Source organism: Dipodomys spectabilis, unplaced genomic scaffold (genome assembly GCF_019054845.1).
Source record: "Dipodomys spectabilis isolate Male_0828 unplaced genomic scaffold, ASM1905484v1 ptg000614l, whole genome shotgun sequence".
Lineage (NCBI taxonomy): Eukaryota > Metazoa > Chordata > Mammalia > Rodentia > Heteromyidae > Dipodomys > Dipodomys spectabilis.
This window is the reverse complement of record NW_024871291.1, coordinates 836,780-851,666: the sequence shown is the minus strand read 5'-3', so window position 1 is coordinate 851,666 and position 14,887 is coordinate 836,780.

Sequence of the window (14,887 nt, the reverse complement as noted above, 5' to 3'; positions counted from 1 at the left end):
TGTTCATTTTTGTTGAATAGCATGAACATTTGAATTTCCGTTCTAATCTCTTCCATGACCCACTAGGGATTCAACAGTGTGTTGTTCAGCCTCCATGTGATACCGGACTTTCTTTGGTGGCTTTTGGTCTTGAGTTCTAATTATATTCCCTTGTGGTCAGAGAGAATGCAAGGTATAACTTCAATGTTTCTGAATTTAGACAAGTTTGCTTTATGGCCTAAAATGTGGTCTATTTTAGAAAATGTTCCATGTGCTGCTGAGAAAAACGTGTATTCTGATGCTGCTGGGTGAAATGTTCGGTAGATGTCTGTTAAATCTAGTTGATCTATGCAGCTGTTTAGATCTGCGGTTTCTCTGTTGAGTTTTTGCCGAGTTGATCTATCTAGTGGGGAGAGTTGTGTGTTAAAATCCCCAACAATTAATGTCTTTGGATCTATGTGGCATTTGAGGGAAAGTAGTGTGTCTTTGATAAATTTGGGTGCTCCTTTAATTGGCGAATATATATTGAGAATTGGAATATCCTCCTGAAGGAGAGATCCCTTAATTAGTTTGAAGCGACCTTCTTTATCTCTTCTCACGAATTTTAATTTGAAGTCTATTTTATCTGATATTAGGAATGCAACTCTTGCCTGTTTATGGGGGACGTTAGCTTGGTAGATTTTGTTCTAGCCTTTAACATTGAAAGTGTGTTTGATTTTCTGGGCAAGATGTGATTCCTAAAGGTAGAAAATAGAAGGGTCTTGTTTTTTAATCCAACTAGACAGTCTATGTCGCTTAATTGGAGAGTTAACTCCGTTAATATTGAGAGATAGGACTGAGACGTATTTGGGAGTTCCTGCCTTGTTATCCACCTTCTTGGGAGCTGCGAAATCTGGGTTCTTCCTATGGTTCTTGGATAGTCAGTTTGGGTGCAGTTACTTGGCCTTTATTGGGGTCTTGTTGGTTTTCTATGTGTAGGACATCTTTAAGAATGTTTTGTAGGGCTGGTTTGGTGGAGATGTATTGTTTCATATTTTCTTTGCTATGTAAGGTTTTTATTTGGCCTTCAGTTATGAAGGAGAATTTACTGGTTACAGAATTCTTGGTTGATAGTTGTTTGTTTTTAGGGCATGGCATACATCATTCCAGGTTCTTGCTTTGATTGTCTCTGCTGAGAAATCTGAGGTGATTCTAATTGGTTTCCCTTTATAAGTGATTAATCTTTTCTCCTTGACAGCTTTAAGGATCTTTTCCTTGGTCTGAGTTGATCCTGTGTGGATTATAATATGACAGTGTGATGTCCTATTCTGGTCTGGACTATTTGGGGTTCTAAAAGCTTCTTGTATCTGAATAGGCCTATCTTTTTGCATATTTGGGAAGTTCTCTGCTAGGATCCTGTTAAAAAATTTCCTAGACCATTAACTTCTGTTTCTAGGTGCTCCTCTACACCCATTATCCTTAGATTAGGCCTTCTGATGTTTTCTTCCAAGTGTTGGATAGATCTACCATATTTCTTGGACTTGTCTTGGATGGTTGTATGTTCTTTCTCTATAATATCTAGGCTGTCTTCAATCCCTGAGATTCAATCTTCTGCATGGTATAACGTGCTGTCAAGACATTCTACTTTGTTTTTATCTCTTTTCCTTCTAATTGGTCAGCTTTGATGGCTTCAGATTCTTTGTTGAAGCTTTGTTTTAGATCTTGTATGAACTTGTTTACTTCCTTAATTTGGTGTTCAGTGTTTATTCTCAGATCACTTAGTTGATTGGTTATGGTTTCCTTGGATTCCCATTCCTTCTGTTGGGTTCCATTCAGCATTCCCTTTGTGGTCTTCCTTTCTTCCTTCAGCTCTTTGTTACTGGATTCCATGAATGCCTTTACTGATCTTTGTGTATTCTCTTCCTGATCTCTCAATTCCTGTATTCCTCTTTGATTAGCTTCCTCCCGTTCATGGGAATTCTCTTTGAGTGTTCTCAGCCTGCTCACTTCATTCTTGCCTTTCTCGTTGAGTATTCTCAAGCTGCTCACACAAATCCTCTATCAGTTTTTGAGTAGCTTCCTCACCCTTATGATATTCCTCAATAAACTTTTGGATTGCCTCCTCTCTCTCCCTTTAATGCTCATGCAGGGTCCTTTGTATGCTTTCAATCTTTTCATTTATCATGTTTGCCAGCAGTGTTTGTAGAGCTATTTGGGAACTCTCCTCTGGATTTTTCATTATCTTTTCTGTCTCCTGATTATCAAGATTGGGAATTGAGATACCCAGATTTGCCATTTTTCTTGTGTTTTTCCGGCTTACTCTGCCCATTTGAGATGTAAATAGCACCTGTTTTGTGCTAGAACACTCTCTTAAGGCAAGCATCAACCAAAATCTGAATTTGCACAGTCAATAGTCTACATATATAATCTAGTTCAACAGATATATCTATTCAACATCAAACAACCATATGTTAATTGACTATGAACCGCAAAGAAGAATTTGGAAAAACAGAAATTATTAGGGTTATGGAGAGATGTGGGTAAAAAATAGGAATAGATTGGTGTGGGGAGGCACAGGGAGAGTTAACTAAGCCCTAATCTCAAAGCAGGAAGTAGGTTGGGTAGAATGAAAGTAGAGAGACAGAAAAAAAGAAGAAACTGAAAGGGAGAAGAAAAGAAACCAGTTAAAATAGAAAAGTAAAAATCAATAATAGTATGCAGAAATAAAACAATCTATTTAGAGAAGAACATGAATATATTGAGTGAAGGGCAGGGGTATAAAAGAGATGTGAAAAACTTAAAAATAAAAATGCTTAAAATATTATATAGGTATAAAGAGGTAGTACTGCTATTAAGGAATTTAAGTCTCAGAGGTTTTGAATTGAGTAATAAATTTGTGGATTAAGTGTGTACACAATGGGGGATAGGGTCTAATAGTTAACTTCGGGTTTATTTGAGGTTGTGCAGGACAAGAATTAAATCACATAAAGAAGAACGAAAGAGAGGAAAAGGTGAAAAGGTTAAGGAAGGAAGAAAAAAAGACCAGAAGTTCAGTAGAGCTAAACAAAAAAAAAAAAAGATAATTAAAAAAGAAAAAAAGAGAAAGAAAACAAAAAAGAAAGAAAGAAAAACGCACACTCACGTATCACTAAAATAAAAATTAGAAGAGAAAAAAGAATTACTGGAAAAAAATTTTCAAAAAAGGCAAAAATTAAAGAGTAAAAAAGTTTTATAAAAGAAAAAAAATTTATATAAGGTAAAGAAGAAGAAGAAGAAAAGAAGAAAAGAAGAAGAAGAAGAAGAAGAAGAAGAAGAAGAAGAAGAAGAAGAAGAAGAAGAAGAAGAAGAAGAAGAAGAAGAAGAAGAAGAAGAAGAAGAAGAAGAAGAAGAAGAAGAAGAAGAAGAAGAAGAAGAAGAAGAAGAAGAAGAAGAAGAAGAAGAAGAAGAAGAAGAAGAAGAAGAAGAAGAAGAAGAAGAAGAAGAAGAAGAAGAAGAAGAAGAAGAAGAAGAAGAAGAAGAAGAAGAAGAAGAAGAAGAAGAAGAAGAAGAAGAAGAAGAAGAAGAAGAAGAAGAAGAAGAAGTTCTTTGATTTTTTGGGGAGGGGTGGGAAAAATCCTGTATCTTCCTTGTGTCCTTAACCAGCCTCTTGTTGGAGTCTCTCGTCTGCTTGTGGTCCTGTGGCTTGGTTGATTTCTTAAGTCAGTTTGTTGGAACAGGCATAAAAATGCTCTGCTTTACCCAGGATTTTGCGATCCTCTTCCCAGGCTAGTTCAATGGGAGGCAGATCTGCTTTGAGTATCACAAAAGAGGGAGATGCAGTGATGAGGCTAGGTTCTGGGTAGAGTTGAGGCCTTTCAACAAATAGTAGCTTTTCCCGAGGGCTAGTTTGTGAAAAACTCACAGAGCCCAGCCTGGAGACATTCTCAGGGTTTCTGTTTACTGAATTTCAATCGATTGTCGAGGTTGCTAGAAGGAGGGGCAGCCTCTGGCTCTGATTACCCAGTGAAGAAAACCACTCCTAGGGCTGGTGCCCAAGCTGTGTGACTTTTCCTTGGGTGGAGCTGAGTCTGGCAGGTGACGCAGTCGTTAAGTTGTTGTGACCTGCTAAATGACTCGTTTTATTCCAAGGCTTGATTTGGAGCTAGCAGCTCCGCCGAGCTTTGTCAGTATACAAGATGGAGATCTCCAGTACTGGTGGGGGGAGGGGTGGCCTTCCTCCTCTGCTCCCTGAGAAGGAGTGAGGACATCCGGCTTCTACTCATGGCGAGTCTTGGTTCCTGGGTCGTCTCTGGTCTGCGAACTGCAGGATGAAGATGTCTGGTCCTTGTAGGTTCTTGTTGGTGTTGAGTAGAATCCACTCGTCCGCTGCGTCTGGCTCCTTCGTCCTGTTCTCTCTGTGATTCAGGTATGGTGCCTGTGATCGCTGCCGCCACAACCGCTGCCGGGGCTGCAGCGGCTGCTGGCAAGAGCTCAGATGTGTCTCCCTGCCTGGATTTTCCCTCTCTGGCCTGATTCTCTGTCCTGTGATGGCACACTTGGTGTGATTCTCTGGCTTAGGACTGTTCACTGGAACTCTAAAACTGCTTTCTATGCAAGAGCTTGTTTCGACTCCAGCTTCTCCTCTGCCATCTTCCTGGAACCCTCTAGATCTGTGGTTTCTTTTTTGAGTTTTTCCCGAGTTGATCTATCTAGTGGGGAAAGTGTTGTGTTAAAATCCCAAACATGTCAGATTTGAAGGAAAGTAGTGTTTCTTGAATAAATTTGGGTGCTTGGTTGTTTGGCAAATAAATATATCGAATTGTAATATTCTCTTGAAGTAGAGATCCCTTAATTAGTATGTAGCAACCTTCCTTATCTCTTCTCACTAATTTTAATTGAAAGTCTATTTTGTCTGCTAGGATTGCAACTTCCGCCTGTTTATGGGGGCCATTTGCTTGGTAGATTTTCTTCCAGACTTTCACATTTAAAATGTGTTTGTTTTTATGGGCAATATGAGACTCCTGAAGGTAGCAGATAGAAGGATCTTGCTCCTTAATCCAACTTGACAGTCTATGTCGCTTAATTGGAGAGTCAATCCGTTAATGTTGAGAGTCAGGATTGAGATCTATTTGGGAGTTCCTACCATTTTATGCATGCACCTTCTTGGGGGCTGCAGCAACTGGGTTCTTCTTATGGTTCTTGGATTCTCAGATTAGGTGCAGTTTCTTCACCTTTATTGTGGCCTTGTTGGTTTTCTATGTGTAGGACATCGTTAAGTGACATTTATAGGGCTGGTTTGGTGGCTATATATTGTTTCAGTTGTTCTTTGGTATGGAAAGTTTTTGTTTGGCCTTCATTTATGAAGGAGAGTATAGCTGGGTACAGTATTCTTGGTTGCTAGTTGTTTTTCTTTAAGGCATGGCATATATCATTCCAGGCTCCTCTTGCTGTAATTGTCTCCGCTGAGATATCTGATATTATTCTAATTGGTTTCACTTTATAGGTGATTCATCTTTTCTCCTTGACAGCTTTAAGGATTTTTTCATTGGAATTGATCCTATGGGGATTATAATGTCACGGTGAGATATCCTGTCCTAGTCTTGTCTATTTGGGGTTCTAAAAGCTTCTTGAATCTGAATAGGTTTATCTTTTTCCATGTTTGAGAAGTTCTCTGCTTGGAACATGTTAACCAAATTTCCTAGTCCATTAACTTTTGCCTCTAGGTGCTCCTCTACTCCTATTACCCTCAGATTAGGCCTTCTGAGGATGTCTTCCAAATGTTGAATAGATCTATCCTATTTCTTGGGTTTGTCTTAGATAGTTGTATGTTCTTTCTCTAAAATAACCTGGCTGTCTTCAATCCCTCAGATTCGATCTTCTGCATGGTCTACCATGCTCTCAAGACTTTCCACTTTGTTTTTAATTTCTTTTCGTTCTATTTGGTCAGCTTTGATGACTTCAAATTCTTTGTTGGAGCTTTGTTTGAGATCTTATATGAACTTTATTACTTTCTTAATATGGTGTTGTGTTTATTCTCAAATCACTTAGTTGATTGGTTATGGTTTCCTTGGACTCCCATTCCTTCTGTTGGGCTCCATTCAACATTCCCTTTCAGGTCTCCCTGACTTCTTTCAGCTGTTTTTTATTGGATTCCATGAATGCCTCTATTTGGTAGGAAAGTAACACCACTTTTGTGCTAGAACACTATTCTAAGGCAAGCATCAACGAAAGTCCTGTAGTTGCACAGTCAAAGTCTGGACCTTTTGTCAATATCAATTTCTGGGCCTTTGTCAGTATCAAAGATGGAGCTCTCTGGTGGTGGGAGAGGGGCGGCCTTCCCTCCTCTGCTTTCTGAGAAGGAGTGAGGATGTCAGGGTTCTACTCATGCCAGAATCTTGGTTACTGGGCTCTCTCTGGTCTGCAATTTGCAGCATGAATATATCTGTTCCTTGACAGTCCTTCCTGGTGTTGAGTAGAATATGCACACTTTGTCTGGCATCTTTTTGACTGGACTCTCTCTGTAGGCATGGTGGCTCTGGCCACTGATGCTCAGATCTGTTCCTTGCCTGGATATTCCATCTCTGGCCAAACTCTCTGTACTGTGATGGCACACTGGGTGTGATTCTCTAGCCTAGGATTCTTGACTGGAATACTAAAACTGTTGTCTACGTGAAAGCTTGTTTAGCCTAGACCTTTTGCCATCTTCCTCCGTACTCTAGATTATGACTTTAGACTCTAACTTGGGACAATGATCTGCTGTTAGTTATTTTCTACTCTTCTCCTTCTTTTCCCCTTCCACTTACATAATTTTATTTAAAGAAACATATTTGAACTTGTATTTCTAAATTCTTCAAAATTATTTGAATTTCTTCATACTTCTGGCAGCCTCCTATATATTTCTCAATGGAATATTTTGTCACTACCATTTTTATCCCATATGATATTGGATATCTTCCTGCCTAATTCAGTGCAAGACATAAATTACACTCATCCAGATATTTCAACACTTGTTGAAATGATTTCTTACATAGAAATCATTATTTTAGTATTTCTGGGGAGGTGTCATCTGTCATTTTTGAAAGCCCCTACGTGATACTTATATGCAAACCTGTTTTAAACCAATATGCCATTCAGTAGATGAACGAATCAACAAAATGTCAGATATATATACATATATATCTATATCTATATCTATATCTATATCTATCTATCTATCTATCTATCTATCTATCTATCTATCTATATGGCTGAATTCTATGCTTCCAATTCAAAAGGAAATGGAAAGATTTTTCAAAATTCCTGCTGAATAAAACAAGCAAGACTCAAAAAAACAGATTGCATAGTCTCCCTCATTTGTAATAATAGGAAATGTATAGAATAACACTAGCAGATGAGCAGAATGGCTCAAAAGCTTTGTATATAGGACCATACAACATCATGTTGAGCAAAATGAACAACTAGATATGGAAATAGAGGTTTTTCTTTGTGGTTGTTTTTTTTAATGTACTATGTGATTTCTTTTTTCTTTTGTGTTTTCCCCTATAGTTTATCCCGTGCTGTATTTGATTTCAGTACTGTATGTATTGCACATGTACTTATCTTAATTTGACAAGGCAAGATGAACAACAAATTGGGGAGACAAAGGACAAAGGGTAAACAAATGCAATTGCAATACTCACAAGAAAACATGTTGGAAATTTACATTACAACTTGTGAGGGATTTGGGGGGAAAGGAAAAGTGTGAGAAAAATGATGTAGTGGTTAAAATTTCGACATATTAGGTATTCACTACCTTACAATTAATGCAACCCCTGTATATATCACCTTAAAAATAAAATTAAACTAAAAAAAAGTTACATAAAGTATAATTTCACTATATTGCTATAGTAAATATTATTTTATGTGCTTTATCTTTTTAAAAATGAACACTATTTGGCATCTAATTTGAATTAATTCACCTTTTTTATCAGAGGTTCATCAACTTGAATGTTATCAAAATATACAATATTTTCACAATATACCTACCATAATTTTCCAAAAAATTATAATTTCAGTATTATCTCATAGTGAAACAGAAAACAGTTTAATTCTCTGGAAACTTCTAACTTTTAAAACTGAATAACTGTTCAAAGGACAGTATATATGTGGTTTTCAAATTTCTTACAAATACTGACTACTCATTTTCAAATTTTGAGCATTTCATATCAGAGATATTCAAAACAGTACCTGTTTGAATGTTATTTAATTCTGCAATAGCTGCAGTTTCTAATGGGGTGTTACATATTGAGAAATCAACAGAAAAAAATAGCCATATTCTGGTGAAGAATATAACTATGAAGTATGTGTAATAATTAATTTCTCAAGAGTAAACATTTGTTTATCAGAGTAAGCTATCATTTCTGTGCCCATCAATCCCAACTATTTATGCCATAAAGTCTTCCTAGCCCAACAGTTTCTAATTTGTAAGGTGCACCTTAAAATTCCCTTAATTCACATCATGAATAGCTTAACACTCTTGTGAAAAAATACTACACTTGTGCTAATATGATGCCCTTCCTATTGTGGAAAGTACACTACACTAAACTTTGCTGCAACATATTTCTAATTTCTAGAAATCAGAACACTTGCAAATATTATTTATCTTTTTTATCTATCATAGATATTCAGGAGACTGAGATCAGAGATTATGGTTCAAAGCCCACCCAATCAGGAAGATTTCTTAGATTCTTCTCTCCAATAAATTTCTCAGGAAAAGCCAGACTCAAGTGGCACTGAGGTTGAAGAGGTAGGGCATGAGCCTTGAGCACAAATCAGCTCAAAGAGAGTGGCCAGGCACAGAGTTCAAACCTGAGGAAAAACCAAAAAATAAAAACCAACTCCAACCCTAGCATTTTTCTCATTGTATACAGAGGCATGTAATTAAGGTATTTTCTTCCTCTATTATGAGTAGATAGAAGACCCAAGACCTCACACAATTACTCTCTTCATACCATGTTTCACCAAAACCTAAAAAAATTGCTTGTTCTTAATTTATAAATTAATATCATCCATTTGTTGGCAACTCTGTCTAGATTATTCACACTATCAATTTATACATGAACTGTTGGAATTATGAATTAACTGTTGTAATTATACCTCGCTTCAAAGAATACTTTAGGCAAATAAAATGCCAGATGCATGTGAATTTGTCGATTGAAACCTCTACTTAAAAAGAATTTTGTAGTATCCTATAGAATATGAAATTACAAACAAAACCCAAATATTTATTTTAAATCTAAATTCTAATTTAGCAAGGTCCATAAAGTCCTACATTAGATGAACTTTGTATTTTTCCAGACTTAAAATTTTGTAATCTTTCATTGTTTCTTTGAAATCCAACAGAATGATGCTTATTTTTTCAAATTTTTGATTGGGAATCATGAGCCATTTTGCATCTAGGAACCTTGTGTAATGAAGAGAACATTTAAAACACAACTGAGGATTATATATGAGTTGCATTTCAATAAGAAACTTGCCTTCTCAAAACATAATGACAAAATTAGCCCAAACCTCCAACTGTGTATTCCTTTCTTGTTGTTTGGCTTGTTTCATTGAGACAAAATTATACTACCTGGCCCAGGGAAGGTATCACTATGTAATCCCACTCTCTAATCTCCTGTCTTAGTCTGAGTGCTAGAGTTCCAGGCTTGTATCAAATTGCCCTGCCATAGTTTGGTGGTTTATTTAATATAGATACAGACTAGCAATTATGAACGTCTCCTATGATCTTATCCATTAGACTGACTGCTCAAACTGTTTATGTACTATTTTCAAAGATGTTCTATCATTTGACACAGGATATGAACATTTAAAATGCACCTGCAGGGGTCTCTGATTCATTCTTCCATGGATCCAATCCCTTTAATAATGATTAATTGACTTTCTTATTATCTCTGGTCCCTAGGTATGTAATATTCTCAAACTTCTTTGAAGAAATTTCACTTGAGGACTTTCTAATATTAAAAATTATCACTTGATCTAGTCTTACTCAGGATATATTTTCAATTGTTTTCTAACATTTCTCCACATTCTGAGAGTTGTTTCATTTGTGAAGGTGGGTTTGTACATGTATGTGCCTCTGTGTGTATATGTATGTTTGTATGTGTGTATGCAAAAGCCTCAGCAACCTTATTCAGAAATCTTGCTCACGACTAGTATTCCATCCCTTGAGCTCATGCCTATAATTCTTGCTACTCAGGAGGCTGAGATCTGAGGGTTGCGGTTCAAATCCATTACGAGTAGGAAAGAAAGGTTCTGAGGCACTTATCTCCAATTAACCACCAGAAAACTGGAAGTGGCACTGTGGCCCAAGAGGTAGAACACATATTGCCCAGGCCGAGTTCAAACTCTGCCACAACCTTCAAAAAAAAAAAAGATAAAAGATAAAAGAAAGAAAAAGAAATGAGATCTTTGCCACCAGTTCTTTGCTAGTATAATTCTCACTTTCTCACCATGGACTTTTTTCCAGTTAAGTCCATGCTCTTATATCTAACTTGCTTTGGAACCAGAATTATTCTTCCATTGTACATTTTCCAAATTTGCGTGATTAGCAACAATGATTTAGAGATAGAAGTTGAAAGACAGTGGCCTCATCATTCATGTTCCTCTTAGTATTAATTATTTCTCTATGTCACTCCCATAGATCTACATAATGGCCTTGGCTTTATTGGTTCAATGTTGTCTTATTTGCAGAATCATCTATAGTATATTAAACCATTATACTTAAACACAGAACTTTTCTTTCTCTTATTATTCCTATTGTTTCTTCTGCAGTTAACTTGTGTACACTTGGGAAATAATGAAAAACACACACACACACACAAATAAACTTTTCTGAGAATCTTCTCCCAGTTAAATTTAATTTAAGAGCACTTATGAAATTTGAACTTAATGTACTCCTGGATAATGGTTTCTTCTTTTATAGTAAAAATAGTGTACAGAGGGCTTAGAGTTACATAAGTAAGGTAATGATTATATTTCCTATTTTTACATCCTCTTTTGTTTTTGCTGTGGTATCCGTTCCTTCTCCATCTACTAAATTCCCGCTCCACTCCCCAAGTTGTAAAGTTCGTTTTCTACATAGTGTCTTGTTCATATCATTGTTACAATTGGTCATCATGAATCTCTTTTTCAGAATTCTGTTGTTTCCCTTCCCCTCCCCAAACTAGATGGTTTTACAGCAGAATTCTACAAGTCCTTCATAGCAGAGCTCACACCAATACTCCTCCAAATCTTCAATTAATTGAAACAGAAAGTTCACTACCGAACACATTCTATGAAGCAATCATAACCCTCATCCCAAACGAGGCAGGGACTCATCAAAGAAAGAGAACTATAAACCCATTTCTTTGATGAGCATTGATGCAAAACTTCTCAACAAAATTTTGGCCAATGACTTCAACAATTCATCCAAAAAATCATGCACCACGATCAAACAGGATTCATTTCAGGGATGCAAAGGTGGTTCAATATACACAAATCAATTAATATTATTTATCACATCAACAGGAGCAAGAATAAGAACCACATGGTTATTCCAATAGATGCAGAAAAAGCATTCGACAAGATCCAACACCTCTTTATGATGAAGGTTTTGGAAAAATTAGGAATCCATGGAACATTCCTCAATACAATAAAGGCTGTATATGACAAACTTACAGCCAGCATTATACTTAATGGTGAAAAACTAAAGCCGTTTCCTCTTAACTCAGGAACAAGACAAGGATGTCCAGTCTCTCCACTTCTCTTCAATCTAGTATTAGAATGCCTAGCTACAGCAATAAGACAAGATGCAGACATAAAGGGGATCCAAATAGGGAAAGAAGAAATAAAACTCTCCCTCTTGGCAGATGACATGATCTTGTATTTAAAGAATCCCATAGCCTCCACTCCCAAATTGCTCAACCTGATTCAAACTTTGGCAAAGTAGCAGGGTATAAAATTAACCCCCCAAAATCAATGGCTTTTCTGTATGCCAACAATGAGAAAAGTGTGGCTCAAATTAGGAAAGCAACTCCATTTGTAATAGCCCCACAAAAAATAAAATACCTAGGAATTAACTTAACCAAAGAAGTGAAGGACCTCTATGATGAAAACTTTAAAATCTTGAAGAAGGAAATCAAAACAGATCTTAGAAAATGGCAAAACCTACCATGCTCCTGGATTGGAAATATTAACATCGTGAAAATGACAATACTTCCTAATGCTGTCTACAAATTCAACGCGATACCCACCAAAATTCCAACCTCATTCTTCAAGGAAATAGAAGATTCAATCCAAAAATTCATATGGAACAATAAAAGACCCTGAATAGCAAAAACGCTCCTCAACGGAAAGAACAGTGCTGGAGGAATATCAATACCAAATTTCAAACTCTACTATAAAGCCATAGTAATCGAAACAGCTTGGTTTAGCATAAGAACAGACCTCAGGTACAATGGAATAGAATTGAAAACCCAGAAATCAACCTAGAGACCTATAGCCATCTAATCTTCGATAAGGGAGCTAAAACAATAGAATGGAAGAAAGAGAGGCTCTTCAGTAAATGGTGCTGGCAAAATTGGTTAACTAGTTGTAGAAAACTAAAGCTAGATCCTTATATATCACCCTGCACCAGAATCAACTCCAAATGGATCAAAGACCTCGAAGTCAAAGCAGACACTCTGAAAATATTACAGGGTGAAATAGGAGCACATGTCATAATTTACGTAATACTACTTACATATCTGTAGTTACCTTAAAAGATTTTAGGCCTTAGAGCAGGGAGGTAAAATGTATTTTTATTTCTGCATGAAACAATTTGTGACTTTATACCAACAAACTGAATTTGACTCTTTCCTTATTTGTAAGGTAAGTTGGAAAATATAAGGTCTCTTCACTTTTCTCTTTTCTTGCTCTAGAAGTCAACAAATATATTCTTCATTTTTTCTGGTAGATTACATCCATTTACAGATGAGAAATGTAAGGCTAACAGTCAATGTAGTGAGTAAGAATGATAGCAGAATTTTTGTCTGAGGTCTTCACTCTGTGTGCTTACAAAGAGATAATTTGGTGATGGAGAGGACCAATATGAAAAGACTATGGGGAAAAAGCATACTTTGGAAATGGTTGTTTTAGGACTAGGTGACAGTGATGAGTAAATGAAACAGGCTGGTGTCAGGGGCATAAAAAGGAGTACATAGAAATCATATTAGTGACAGAACCTAAGAAAATCTTGATCATTCATCTTATTTAATGGGAGGGAGTAGAAGGTAAGAAGAAATCTCAGGTGCTTCCACTGGTCTGGCTGGCAACTGTGTTAGTGATATTCTTAGTAATAAGGACGACAGGTTGAAATGATGGATTTAGGGCATAAAACTCTCTGATTGTTCTGAAGTTCATATTAAACAGATGCAAAAATAGGTCTGTTTAGACATCATCAAAATATACACTACCATGAATATGAAAAATTATAATAAAATTGGGGTGGTATTATTGAAGGGAAGAGGAAATGTAAAGTTCTCACACAAGTGTGAGCAATGTGAGCACCAGAGTGGACAAGATTGGAAGAAAGAGAAAAACAAGGAACCAGAAATGTAATAAACACAGATTTTCTGAAGTAAAGGAAGGAAAGAATTTTCAGGAAGATATTGAAGGAAATATGCTATTTGGATTTGAAAAGTAAAAGGACATAGACAAGTTTAATAAGAACAGTGTTTTGGTGAAAGTCATATTAATAAAATTTTGAGGTATGAATTCAAAGCCATAAAATTCTGGATCAATGAATTCAACAGATCCTGTTGATTTTAAATGCTGGGAACATATGCTTTTATCCTAACCTTAGCAAAATTATACAAATATAACTCTCATGAACTTTACTTAGGGTTATTCTGTGAATATTTTTGAACTTTGTTTAGCCAGCAGATTAGAGATTGAACTACAGCAGACACAAGCCTAATTTGTCCTAGAGTTCTAATGAGTGACCCATGTATCCACAACAGTTTGGGATTTTATTGAAATATCTTTAGATATGTCTGGATATTTTATTAGCTTATTCATTATAAATGTAGGAAAAGTATCACCAAGTATTAGTTTGAACATACAGCTTTACTGATGTGACTGAAGACTCCTAGAATTGATTCCTCTTTAGAATAGAAAATGCGTCAATAGCCATTGACACATCACAACTGCCATATACTCTATTTAATTCTAATTCTTGTTAGGGATATCTCCATGCTGAAATAACCCTGTCCATCAACCTGCCACAAATTCTTGTATGTAGGAAGTACTCATAAACTTCAAGCTTTTATTGAATGGAAGAGTTCAGACATTACCCTCACCTCTAGGATTAAATGCCTAAAGAGATAAGACATTTTGCTTTAATGCCTTTCTTTCATTTTTTTTTACCTATTTGCAAGTAGGGAAGGATTCTGATTTAACAACAATACAGTGGTGACTTGTTTTAACACAACGTCTAAGATCTAGTGTTAATTCGGATACTCACTAATTAGCTACAGATTTTGTGGATATTTATATTTCTCCTGGGTAAACTAATGAGCACCAAAAAAATGTCCCTAAGGAGCCTTTCAATTCTAATATCACTGTTTGTCTCAAAATGCTTCAAATTCTACACCCTCTAATGTGGGCATAGTGTTATCTTGTGGAACTTTTCTCCTCAGAGAGTGAGTACTACCCTATTGCTTAACATGGACAAAGTACATTCATACATAAACTGGGCATGTGCAAACAAGAAGTGATAGTTGAACAATGTTCTTAGCAGTATTTACAGATGAAATGGAAATAGAGCAACTATGAAGTCAAAAGGAATGTGCAAAAAGACAGAGGCACAAAGTAGAATGTGCCAAGGAAATGCTGAAGAGTAATTTGAAATTATGTGCTCAAGTGTGAGGGTGTGTTCAACGTACAGCTTCAG